Source organism: Gossypium arboreum, chromosome 6 (genome assembly GCF_025698485.1).
Source record: "Gossypium arboreum isolate Shixiya-1 chromosome 6, ASM2569848v2, whole genome shotgun sequence".
In the NCBI taxonomy this organism is placed as follows: domain Eukaryota; kingdom Viridiplantae; phylum Streptophyta; class Magnoliopsida; order Malvales; family Malvaceae; genus Gossypium; species Gossypium arboreum.
Window position 1 is genome coordinate 79,715,391 of NC_069075.1, and position 12,703 is coordinate 79,728,093.

The 12,703-nt window shown below is 38.8% G+C and overlaps 1 non-coding gene across 1 annotated transcript; it reads left to right on the top strand.

The window, feature by feature from the left end:
- Positions 1 to 9,867: 9,867 nt before the first annotated feature.
- On the top strand, positions 9,868 to 9,974 carry LOC128294937 (small nucleolar RNA R71). Its single transcript, XR_008285244.1, has one exon. It is a non-coding gene; the product is annotated as a small nucleolar RNA R71 (small nucleolar RNA).
- Positions 9,975 to 12,703: the final 2,729 nt, after the last annotated feature.

The window sequence follows — 12,703 nt, forward strand, 5'->3', positions numbered from 1 at the left end:
ATTATGAAAATGAGATATAAATGTGTCATGATTTATTGATATGTGCGTGAATATTCGGATGATAACCGGCTAAGTCCGAAGGCATTTGCGCTAGTGACTTGTTCCGCTAAGTCCCAAGGCATTCGTGCGAGTTACTATATCTGGTTAAGTCCCAAGGCATTTGTGCGATTACTATATCCGGTTAAGTCCCAAGGCATTTGTGCGAAGTTACTATATCCGGCTAAGTCCCAAGGCATTGGTGCGAGTTACTATATCCGGCTATGTCCCAAGGCATTCGAGCGAGTAGCTATATCCGGTTAACTCCCGAAGGTACTTGGCTTGGGAATGAGCGACCTTGCTGTAATAGTTTCAATTAATATGCTCGTAAAATCCCAGCAATGAGGTATGTTTCGTATAAGCATTGAATTAGTTGATCCCTTACAAATAGTATTCGCTCAATCGATAAATGAGCTCTTGCCTTTGGCTAAGTTGATCTTTGTGTATGAATATAAGGGTTGGTAATGTGAAGTAAGTATGATATTGAGAATTTGTGCATATGAAATTATCCGTTTAGCCATATGAATGCTACACTTTAGTTGTGTCTAATTTCATGGCTCAAAACTTACTAAGCATTAAATGCTTACTCCGTTTCTTTGAATCTCTGTTTTATAGATTTTGGTTCGTCACCATCGAGTCGGGATTGTCGAAGTCAAGTCGTCCACACTATCAAAGCCCTTTTGGTACACTTTTGGTTGAACTTTGAAATGGCATGTATAGGACTACCCTTTTTGATGTTGGTCATGTACCTCTCGGTATTGTACAAATTTGGATAGTCATGCGAAAATGGCTTATATATATTTTTGGGCATAATGTTATAATCATTTTGTATGTATATGGTTATTGAGAGGTGTGGATGTGCTTGGCAATGATTGGCCATTGGAATGGTTAATCACGATCATACTTTGTGCTATATATGCTAAAGGGTTAGTTGAATCATGGAAACTATGTAATAGGTAAAGTCTACCTTAAAGGCAGATGCTGACAGCAGCAGTGGTGTGAATTTGAAAAATCACTAAAAATAGTAGGAATGGAATTAAATAGTGAATAAATTATGTAATCGAACCTTGATGAATCTACTTCCATATGGAAGAAACGAAATGGTCATATGAGTCGTATTTTTAAGGGATATTTAAGTTTTCATGGGACAGGGCCAGAGCAATTTCTGGATCCCATGATCTGACTTTGGAAATTCATTATAAATTAAACAGAGATAATTAGAAGTCATGCCATATATTTATAGATTCATTTTTGAGTCTAGTTTCATTAGAAACAAACGGCATAAGTATTTAAGCCCTGTATAAGGAGTTATCTAAGTCGCAATGCAGGAAGGTCAGTGTAGTCGAACCCTGTAACAGGGGAGACTTTAACTAATAAACTGTAATAATTGGCTCAACCAAAAATTCTAGAAAAAAATTTATGGATGGATATATGAGTTTAGTTTCAGGGAAAAATTACAAAACTGATTTTTGAGTTTTGGAACTCAAGATATGATTTTTAAGATGACAGTGACGCAGTTAGCCAGCTGTCTGGAAATTTTTAAAATGGACTGTGAACATACATGAATTATGTCTGTTAGCACCTCGTGGTCGCTTCCGACAACAGTCTCGGGTACGGGGTGTTTCAATTTTATTGGTATCAGAGCTACGGTTTAGTCGATTCTAGGACTACCGTAATACGTTTGGGTCTAGCTATACATGCCATTTTGTGATTATTTGATAGTGTGGTGATTTCTGACATTTGCAAATGTGTTTATTTATAGTAATGGATCCCGATTCCGACCGAGCGGTAGCTGATGATCTTGAGAGTGTAGCGCCTGCTCCCGTATAAGGGACAGTGCCGGTGGACTCTCAAACTATTGCTAGTAATCCGAATGATGAAGCTAGACAAGCTTTCTATAGCATGATGAATGATTGGTTCAACCAATACATTCGAACTAATACGGCTGTTCCACAACCTCCATTCCCGACTAATGCCACCCCCGCACCTACAATACCTCCGACAATCGACCAAATAAGGTCAAATAAGCCCTAGTTGATGAATCCGAAACACGGGCTATGAATTTAAGGCTACGGATAGCGATGATGTCGAGCAAGCTGAATTTTGGTTGGACAACACTATCCGCACTCGATGAGCTATCTTGCACACCTGATGAGTGCCTAAAGTGTACTATCTCCTTGCTATGTGATTCTGCCTACTATTGGTGGAATACGTTGACTTCTGTTGTGCCCAGAGAGCAAGTAACTTGGGAGTTCTTCCAAACCGAGTTTCGAAAGAAGTATATCAGTCAGAGATTCATTGACCAAAAACGGAAGGAATTTCTTGAACTCAAACAAGGTTCCATGTCGGTTCTCGACTATGAACGAAAATTTGTGAGGCTTAGCCAGACAGCCGAGAATGCATTTCTTGAGAAGCCGTAATGTGTAAACGTTTCGAGGATGGACTGAATGATGATATAAAGCTGTATGTTGGCATCTTGGAAATCCGAGAATTTGTAGTACTTGTCGAGCGAGCTTGCAAAGCCGAGGAGCTTAGTATGGAGAAAAGAAAAGCTGATATGGGAGCAAAGGAGTTTCGTAAGAGGTCTTCGGGGAGGCCCTTTCAACAATCATCGAAAAAGTTTAGAGATGATTTGGGCTGATCTAGAGACACTTCGGGTTTTTCTAGACGAGACCGTGATCGACCCCCTGTGAGTGCACGAGTCACTTTGGTCGCCAGTGCTGGAAATGACCGTCGAGACAGAACAGAGTGTCAGTATTGTGGTAAATGGCACTCGGGGAGTTGTAGGTTCCAAGACCGCTCCTGTTACAAGTGCGGGTCAGCTGACCACTTTATTAGAGATTGCCCGAGATTGTCTGAACACAATGTAAATCAGAGTGGGAAGCCTGGTGCTACTACTTGCTCGGGGTAGACCATCTAGGAATACGGGCAATACTAGTGGCGGTCGAGAGGATCTAGAGATGCTACCACCGATCCGAGGCTCGTGCTCTGCTAGAGCTTACGCTATACGCCAGCACGCGAGGATGCTTCCTCGCCGATGTTATTACCGGTACTTTTACTCTCTTTGATACTAATGTGATTGCTTTGATTGACCTGGTTCTACTCATTCTTATATATGTGAAACCTTAGCATCCAAGAAGACTCTACCGTTGAGTCTCATCGAGTTTGTAATTCGGTGTCAAATCCTTGGGTCGTTACGTGCTTGTCGACAAAGTGTGCAAGAAATGTCCCTAGTAATCCGAGGTTCTGTTTTCCGCCGATTTGATGCTCTTACCGCTTGACGAGTTTGATGTTATCCTCGGTATGGATTGGTTGATCGTACATGATGCAATTGTAAATTGCAAAAGAAAAACCATCGATTTGAGGTGTGTAAATAACGAGATAATCCGAGTTGAGTCTACTGACTTGAATAGGTTGCCAGCTGTAATATCCTCAATGTTGGCTCAGAAATATGTAAGAAAAGGGTGTGAAGCATACCTTGCGTATGTACTTGATGACAAAGAGTTAGAAAAGAAGCCTGAATCTGTGCCAGTGGTTTGTGAATACCCGGATATTTTTCCCGAAGAATTACCGGGTTTACCACCTATTCGGGAGGTAGAGTTTGGCATCGAGCTTGTACCTGGGACTACACCGATTTCGATAACTCCGAATTCGTATGGCACAATGGAATTAAAGGAATTGAAAGCTCAGTTGCAAGAGTTGACGGATAGAGGTTTCGCTCGACCAAGTTTCTCACCGTGGGGTGCACCAGTATTGTTTGTGAAAAAGAAGGACGGAACCATGAGGTTGTGCATCGACTATCGTCAACTGAATAAGGTGACAATAAAGAATAAATATCCGATACCGCGCATTGACGATTTGTTTGATCAACTAAAGGGAGCCTCGGTGTTTTCAAAGATAGATTTGAGATCGGGTTATTATCAGTTGCGAATTTGAGATTCGGATATACCCAAAATTGCTTTCAGAACGAGATACGGTCACTACGAGTTCTTAGTGATGCCGTTTGGGCTCACTAATGCCCCTGCGGTATTTATGGATTTGATGAACCAGATCTTTAGACCGTATTTGGATCGGTTTGTAGTTGTGTTTATTGATGACATCTTGGTTTACTCAAGAGATGAAACCGAGCATGCTGAGCACCTGAGATTAGTGTTGTAGATTTTATGAGATAAGCAATTATATGCTAAGTTCAGTAAGTGTGAGTTCTGGTTAAGAGAGGTTAGCTTCTTGGGTCATGTGGTATCCGCAACGGGTATTCGAGTTGACCCGAGCAAAATTTTAGCCATACTTAACTGGAAGCCTCCGAGAAATATTACTGAGGTTCGGAGCTTTTTGGGACTTGTCGGTTACTACCGACGGTTTGTAAAAGGTTTCTCGATGATAGCCACACCAATGACGAAGCTACTTCAAAAAGATGTTAAGTTCGAATGGACGGAAAAATGTCAGAAAAGTTTTGACCAATTGAAAACTTATTTGACTGAAGCTCCAATTCTAGTGCAACCCGAATCAGGCAAAGAGTTTGTCATTTATAGTGATGCCTCCCTACTTGGGTTGGGTTGCGTATTGATGCAAGAAGGTTGAGTTGTGGCCTATGCGTCGAGACAATTAAAGCCACATGAGAAAAATTATCCGATCCATGATCTCGAATTAGCTGCCATCGTATTCGCTTTGAAAATATGGCGACATTACTTATTTGGTGAGAAGTGCCATGTATTTTCGGATCACAAAAGTCTCAAATATTTGATGACTCAAATAGACTTAAATCTGCAACAAAGACGTTGGCTTGAGTTGTTGAAGGATTATGAACTTGTCATTGACTATCACCCGGGAAAGGCTAATGTGGTTGCGGATGCCTTAAGTCGTAAATCACTATTTGCTTTACGAGCGATGAATGTACACTTGTCCGTTCTATCCAACAATGTGTTAGTGGCAGAATTAAAGGCCAAACCATTGTTGATTCATCAAATTCGTGAAGCTCAGAAAGTCGATGATGAATTGGTTGCAAAACGGGCCGAATGTGTTCCGAATATGGAATCAGAGTTTCAAGTTGATGATGACGATTGTTTGAGGTTCAGAAATCGTTTGTGTGTTCCAAGAAATTCAGAACTCATTTCGATGATTCTGAACGAAGCTCATTGTAGTCGAATGTCAATTCACCCGGGGAGTACGAAATTGTACAACGACCTAAGACGTCAGTTTTGGTGGCATGGTATGAAACGAGACATTTCCGATTTTTTCTCGAAGTGCTTAGTATGTCGACAAGTGAAGGCGAACATCAAGTGCCTCTTGGTTTACTTCACCGATCATGATACCGAATGGAATTGGGATCGAGTCACGATGGATTTTGTATCTGGGTTGCCAGTGTCAGCAAGTAAGAAAGATGCGATTTGGGTTGTTGTTGATAGACTGACTAAGTCGGCTCACTTTATCCCCGTACGCACGGATTTTTCAATGGATAAACTAGCTGAATTGTATGTTTCTCAGATTGTGAGATTACACGGGGTAACTACTTCTATTGTGTCGGATAGAGATTCGAGATTCACCTCACGATTTTGGAAGAAATTGCAAGAAGCTTTGGGTACCAAGTTGCATTTTAGCACCTCTTTTCACCTCCAAACCGATGGTCAATCCGAGCGGATAATTCAGATACTTGAGGATATGTTGAGATGTTGCATCCTCGAGTTTAGTGGTTCAAGGGAGCGGTATTTACCTTTGATTGAATTCGCTTACAACAACAGTTTTCAATCAAGTATTAAGATGGCACCTTACGAGGCTTTGTACGGTCGTAAATGCCGTACACCATTGTTTTGGACCGAGCTCGGTGAAAGTAAAATTTTCGAGTTGATTTGATTAAAGATGCTGAATGAAAGTAAAAGTAATTCGTGAAAGTCAAAGGCGCCCACGGATCATCGTAAATCATATGCGGATTTGAAACGAAAAGACATTGAATATCAGGTGGGGGATAAAGTGTTTCTTAAAGTTTCGCCTTGGAAAAAGATACTCAGATTTGGCCGTAAGGGCAAGTTGAGTCCGAGATTCATTAGGCGCATTGAAATCTCCGAACGAGTTGGTCCAGTCGCGTATAGATTGATTTTGCCCCCTAAACTTGAAAAGATTCACGACGTCTTTCATGTTTCGATGCTTCGACGTTACAGATCTGATCCTTCGCACATAATAAGTCCCTCCGAGGTTGAAATTCAAGCCGATATGAGTTATGAAGAAGAACCAATTCGTATCCTAGCTCGTGAAGTGAAAGAGTTGCGAAACAAAAAGGTTCCTTTAGTAAAAGTGTTATGGCTCAAACACGGGATGGAAGAAGCTACTTGGGAACCCGAGAACGCCATGAAAGAACGATACCCAAACCTATTTACCGGTAAGATTTTCGGGGACGAAAATTTCTTAAGTGGGGGAGAGTTGTGATAGCCCTAAAGTGACCCTAGTTGGAAAACGGTTTCGGGACCACTAAACTGAGTCACCAAATTATTTGAATATGATATTTATTGTCTAAAATATGTGAATATGAATGTGTGAAAGTTTTAAGCTTCGATTTAGTCGATTGCATGTGAATTCAGCTAATAGGACTTATGTGTGACACTTTTGAAATGTGATAGGTTAATCTATAAGGATCTATTAGTGCATGTAATAAAAGGGTGGACTTGCATGTCAATTTCCCCCTTAATATAGTAGTGGCCGGCCATGACAAGGAAGGAGGACAAAATGTTATGGGCAAAACATGTCATAAACATGTTATGTTAGTGATTTATGTTAGGAAAAATAAAATAAGGAGTATGGGTAACAAAATAATAATGGAAAGGTAAATGATGATGAAAAAAATTGTCTCATCCATGTTTCCCCCCCCATTGCCGTGAATTGAAGAAAGAAAACAAAAAAAAAAGTGTTCATTCTTGAACATCTTTGGCCGAATAGAGGAAAGAAATGAAGGGGAAGAGCTTGAGAAAATCGGCTATGGTGGTTTGCTAGACTAAGGTATGTTTGATGTTGTCCTTGAGATTCATGCATGTTTTTAGTTGTTAGTTTGAGTTCTACCTAGCCCATGGTTTAAATCTTTGCTATGAGATGGAGATGATATTTGGCCATGGGTGTTGTCTTCTTGGTTGATGTTTGATGTTGTGGTGATGAGGCATGAAGATGAGTTAAGTTTCGGCTAAGGTGGATTTGTGTTGATGTCATTTGCATGCTAAGTGTGAAGCTTTGTAATGATACATGTGATGGTGATTGATGACTCTTGGATTTTCCTTTTGGCATTTTTGAGTTAGACATTAAGTTCTTTGTGTAACCCATGACCAAAATTGAATGGTATGGTGTCTTGATGCATTCGGCCATGGTAGAAAATAGATGTGAAATGGTAGTAAGGTGAAGTGCAAAATGTTAGTATTTGATTACTAGTGTATATATGCGTATTAGCCGAGTTTTGAACTTGAAACAAGATGATATATAATCAATACAAGTAACCATACTTGTAGGAAGTATTAAGCATATAATCGGCCTCAACATAGACATGCATGTTCGGCCATAGGAAGAAGATTGGTGTTGCATGTATTCGGTTAGAGGCAAGCATATTGATGCTTTTATCTTGGCTTAGACAATCGGCTAAAAGGAAGTGTGGGTTAATATGTTGAGTTGATTCATGATTTCATATGTATATGACTTTAATGTCTAATGTATATATATATGGGCTAAGTACCTTGAGTTCCTCTTTTCGATGCTCAAATGATTAAATCAATTTATTTGTTAAATTAAGCTCAAGAGCAAAGGGGAACTAAATCCGATAAAGGGAAGGAAAAAGTGGTCGAATAGCCATCGAAATCGTTCGACAACATCCGAGGTAAGTTTTCGAGTAATGAAACTTAGATTATGATTCGATTAGATTATGTTATAAGCAAATCAAAATCATGCCCTTTGTATGTAGCTCTTGAGCTGAAAATGTTAATGCTTAATACGTGACTTGTGTTTGAACTCTAATTATGAAAATGAGATATAAATGTGTCATGATTTATTGATATGTGCATGAATATTCGGATGATAACCGGGCTAAGTCCCGAAGGCATTTGTGCGGGTTACTATATCCAGGTTAAGTCCCAAAGGCATTTGTGCCAGTTACTATATCCGGGTTAAGTCCCGAAGGCATTTGTGCGAGTTACTATATCCGGGCTAAGTCCCGAAGGCATTGGTGCGAGTTACTATATCCGGGCTATGTCCCGAAGGCATTCGAGTGAGTAGCTATATCCGGTTAACTCCCGAAGGTACTTGGCTTGGGAATGAGTGACCTTGCTGTAATAGTTTCAATTAATATGCTCGTAAAATCCCAGCAATGAGGTATGTTTCGTATATGCATTGAATTAGTTGATCCCTTACAAATAGTATTCGCCGATCGATAAATGAGCTACCGCCTTTGGCTAAGTTGATCTTTTGTGTATGAATATAAGGGTTGGTAATGTGAAGTAAGTATGATATTGAGAATTTGTGCATATGAAATTATCCGTTTAGCCATATGAATGCTACACTTTAGTTGTGTCTAATTTCATGGCTCAAAACTTACTAAGCATTAAATGCTTACTCCGTTTCTTTGAATCTCTGCTTTATAGATTTTGGTTAAATCACCTATCGAAGTCGGGATTGTCGAAGTCGAAGTCGTCCACACTATCAAAGCCCCTTTTGGTACACTTTTGGTTGAACTTTGAAATGGCATGTATAGGACTACCCTTTTTGATGTTGGTCATGTACCTCTCGGTATTGTACAAATTTGGATAGTCATGCGAAAATGGCTTATATATATTTTTGAGCATAATGTTATAATCATTTTGTATGTATATGGTTATTGAGAGGTGTGCATGTGCTTGGCAATGATTGGCCATTGGAATGGTTAATCACGATCATACTTTGTGCTATATATGCTAAAGGGTTAGTTGAATCATGGAAACTATGTAATAGGTAAAGTCTACCTTAAAGGCAGATGCTGACAGCAACAGTGGTGTGAATTTGAAAAATCACTAAAAATAGTAGGAATGGAATTAAATAGTGAATAAATTATGTAATCGAACCTTGATGAATCTACTTCCATATGGAAGAAACGAAATGGTCATATGAGTCATATTTTTAAGGGATATTTAAGTTTTCATGGGACAGGGCCAGAGCGATTTCTGGATCCCATGATCTGACTTTGGAAATTCATTATAAATTAAACAGAGATAATTAGAAGTCATGCCATATATTTATAGATTCATTTTTGAGTCTAGTTTCATTAGAAACAAACGACATAAGTATTGAAGCCCTGTATAAGGAGTTATCTAAGTCGCAATGCAGGAAGGTCAGTGTAGTCGAACCCTGTAACAGGGGAGACTTTAACTAATAAACTGTAATAATTGGCTCAACCAAAAATTCTAGAAAAAATTTTTTTGATGGATATATGAGTCTAGTTTTAGGGAAAAATTACGAAACTTAGTTTCGATTTTGGTAACTCAAGATATGATTTTTAAGGTGACAATGACGCAGTTAGCCAGCTGTCTGGAAATTTTTAAAATGGACTGTGAACATACATGAATTATGTCTGTTAGCACCTCGTGGTCACTTCCGACAACGGTCTCGGGTACGGGGTGTTACATGTTTGCTTTATGTACTCCTGTTGCTTGTCTTTCTAAGGCTGCTCGATTGGTTGTCCACTAATAGTTATTGCTAGCAATTCTTTCAATAATCTCGTAAGCATCGTTATAAGACTTAGAAAGAAGGGCTCCATTTGCTGAAGCATCCACCATCATTCTAGTATGAATTTTGAGACCAATATAGAATGTCTCCATTTGAACACAACAAGGAATGTCGTGATGAGGGCACTTTCATAATAACTCCTTGAATCGCTCCCATGCCTCATATAAAGATTCTTCGTCGAGTTTCTGAAATGAAGTGATTTCATTTCGGACCTTAGTGGTTAAAGATGGAGGGAAATATTTCATTAAGAAACGTTCAACCAACTCTTGCCATTTAGTTATGGAACCGAACGGTAGGGAGTTCAACCATGTTCGTGCTCTATCTCTTATGATATGAATAATGTATGATTTGGGTTTGAAATTGGTTGAAAATATGATACGTTAGATGCCTATTTAATGCTGGTAAGGAGGACCCTTAATGGGTGGCAATTTAGCCTTACAAATGGCCTATTTTTGCCCACACTAGCAGAATTTACTCGAGGGCCATTTCGAAATGAGCCTAGGCAGTCCACATGATCGTACACACGAGCGTGTTGTTAGCCGTGTGGCCAAGTCATTTTCGACCACGGGCTAGACACACGAGTGTGTGGTCAGCCTTGTGGCCAAGCCAGTAGCCTCCCTAATTTTCACACAGCCTGGTACACGGGTGTGTCTTGTGGCCGTGTGGACAAGTCAATATGTATGCCCTATTTTGACACGGCTTAGACACATGGGCATGTCTAAAGCAGTGTGAGGCAACGGCTTATTCACACAGGCGTGTGACCTGTACAACTTTGAAAAATGTTTAAGTTTTGAAAAATTTTGTATGAGCTCGATTTAGTCCCGACCCCTTTCTAATGCATGCTTAAGGTCTCGATGACTTATATAAGGGACTCTATGGTAATGTTTAACTATGATTGTGAATGATGTATATGAATTATTCGTAAAATGTTCCTAATTGTCTGGTAATGCCTTGAACCCTAGTTCGGTGTCAGATACGGGTTAGGGGTGTTACAGTACAATATATATGTTCATATGTATGTGATTGTGTTTATGTTAATCTCACACTGGGCTTATAAAGCTCACCCAATTAGTGTTATAATCTTTCAGGTAACACTCAAACATAGGACTTGGATTCAGCATTTGGTGGAGCATCTCGAATGTTTTTACCTTATGAACATTTTTATGAATTTTAAAATTTATTGGACTTTGGTTTGTGGACTTTGGATATTACTTTTATTTTGGATTATGGTTTGCTTTTTTTTTTTACAACTTTATAACTATCATACATGCATGCAAATTTATGAGATTTCAGTATTTTAAATTATGAAATTTATCTAGACTATTTATGATTTTACTTGGTTTTTAAACAAAATAATAAATTGTAAATTTTGTAAATAGTTTATTGAAATACGCTTGAAGTTCTTCCAAATACCGCTTTTATAATTATAATGCAAAATTCTTTATTTTAAATAACTTAAAATGATATTTTGATCAATGTCATTTTTTCAAATATTTATATATTATTAAGTACTTTTTAAAAATAAAATAAAATTATTCGATCTTTAAGTTTTTAGGTTTTCTCAAAACAACTCAAACATAGTGATTCTCAATAAGCAAATAAATTCGAGCGTTGTTAATGTAATTTCCAATATTCGACCATAACGTCTAAGTGGGGTTTGGGGTATTACAATCTTCTTGTTCCCACGTGGCGTCCTCAAAACCATGATTCTACCACAGGACCATGACCAAAGGAATTTGCTTCTTTCTCAGAACCTTAATTTCACAATCTAAAATTTTCACAGGCTCCTCCTCAAAAGACAAGTCTGGTCTTACTTCAATCTCTTCGACTCTTACCACATGAGATGGATCTAAATGGTACCTCTTCAACATAGAGACGTAAAAGACGTCATGGATAAGATCTAACTCTGGTGGCAACTCCAACTGATAAGCCACTGGTCCAACTCTTTTCAGAATCAGATAAGGCCCAATAAACCTTAGACTCAATTTTCCCTTCCATCCAAACCTCAATACTTTTTTCCACGGAGAGACTTTTAAGAAAACCTAGTCTCCTACACAGTACTCAATATCCTTTATTTTTAGATCAGTATAAGATTTCTGCCAACTGGAAGTCGCTCGTAATCTATCTTGAATAAACTTAACCCTACCTTTAGTCTCTTGAACTAACTCAGATACCAAAATTTTCCTTTCATCCAACTCAATCCAGTACAAAAGGAGTTCGATACTTATGGCCATAAAGAGCCTCAAAAGGTGCCATCTGAGTGCTTGATTGAAAACTATTATTATAAGCAAATTCAGGTAAAGGTAGATGATCCTCCTAACTTCCTGGAAAATCAATCACAAAACTCCTCAATATATCCTCAAGAATTTGAATAATTTTCCCAGATTTCCAATCAAACTGTAAATGCTGAGTAGTACTGAGAACCAAATGAGTACCAAGAGCTCCATTCAATTTTTTCCAGAATCGAGATGTAAGCCAAGGATCCCAATCTGAAATAATCAACACAAGTACCCCATACAATAGTACAATCTCTGAAATATACAACTTTGCAAGCTTCTAAAGAGAATAATCCACATGAACTGGTAGGAAATGAGCTGACTTAGCAAACCTATCCATAATCACGCACATAGAATCATTCTTAGTGGGAGTCAAAGGTAACCCACTAACAAAATCCATAGTGACATGCTCCCACTTCTACTGAGGAATCTTAATGGGATGTAACAAACCGGAAGGAAGTTGATGTTTAGCCTTCACTTGTAAACAAGTCAAACACTTAACTCCATATTCAATCATTTCATGATTCAGACCCAACCACCAATACAATTCCCTCAGATTAGTACCTTTTATTTACTCTAGGATACATATCATATGGACTACTATGTGCTTCTCGAAGTCTAAAACAAATCAAAGTTCATAATCAGAGGGCTATGCAGCAATATTAGAG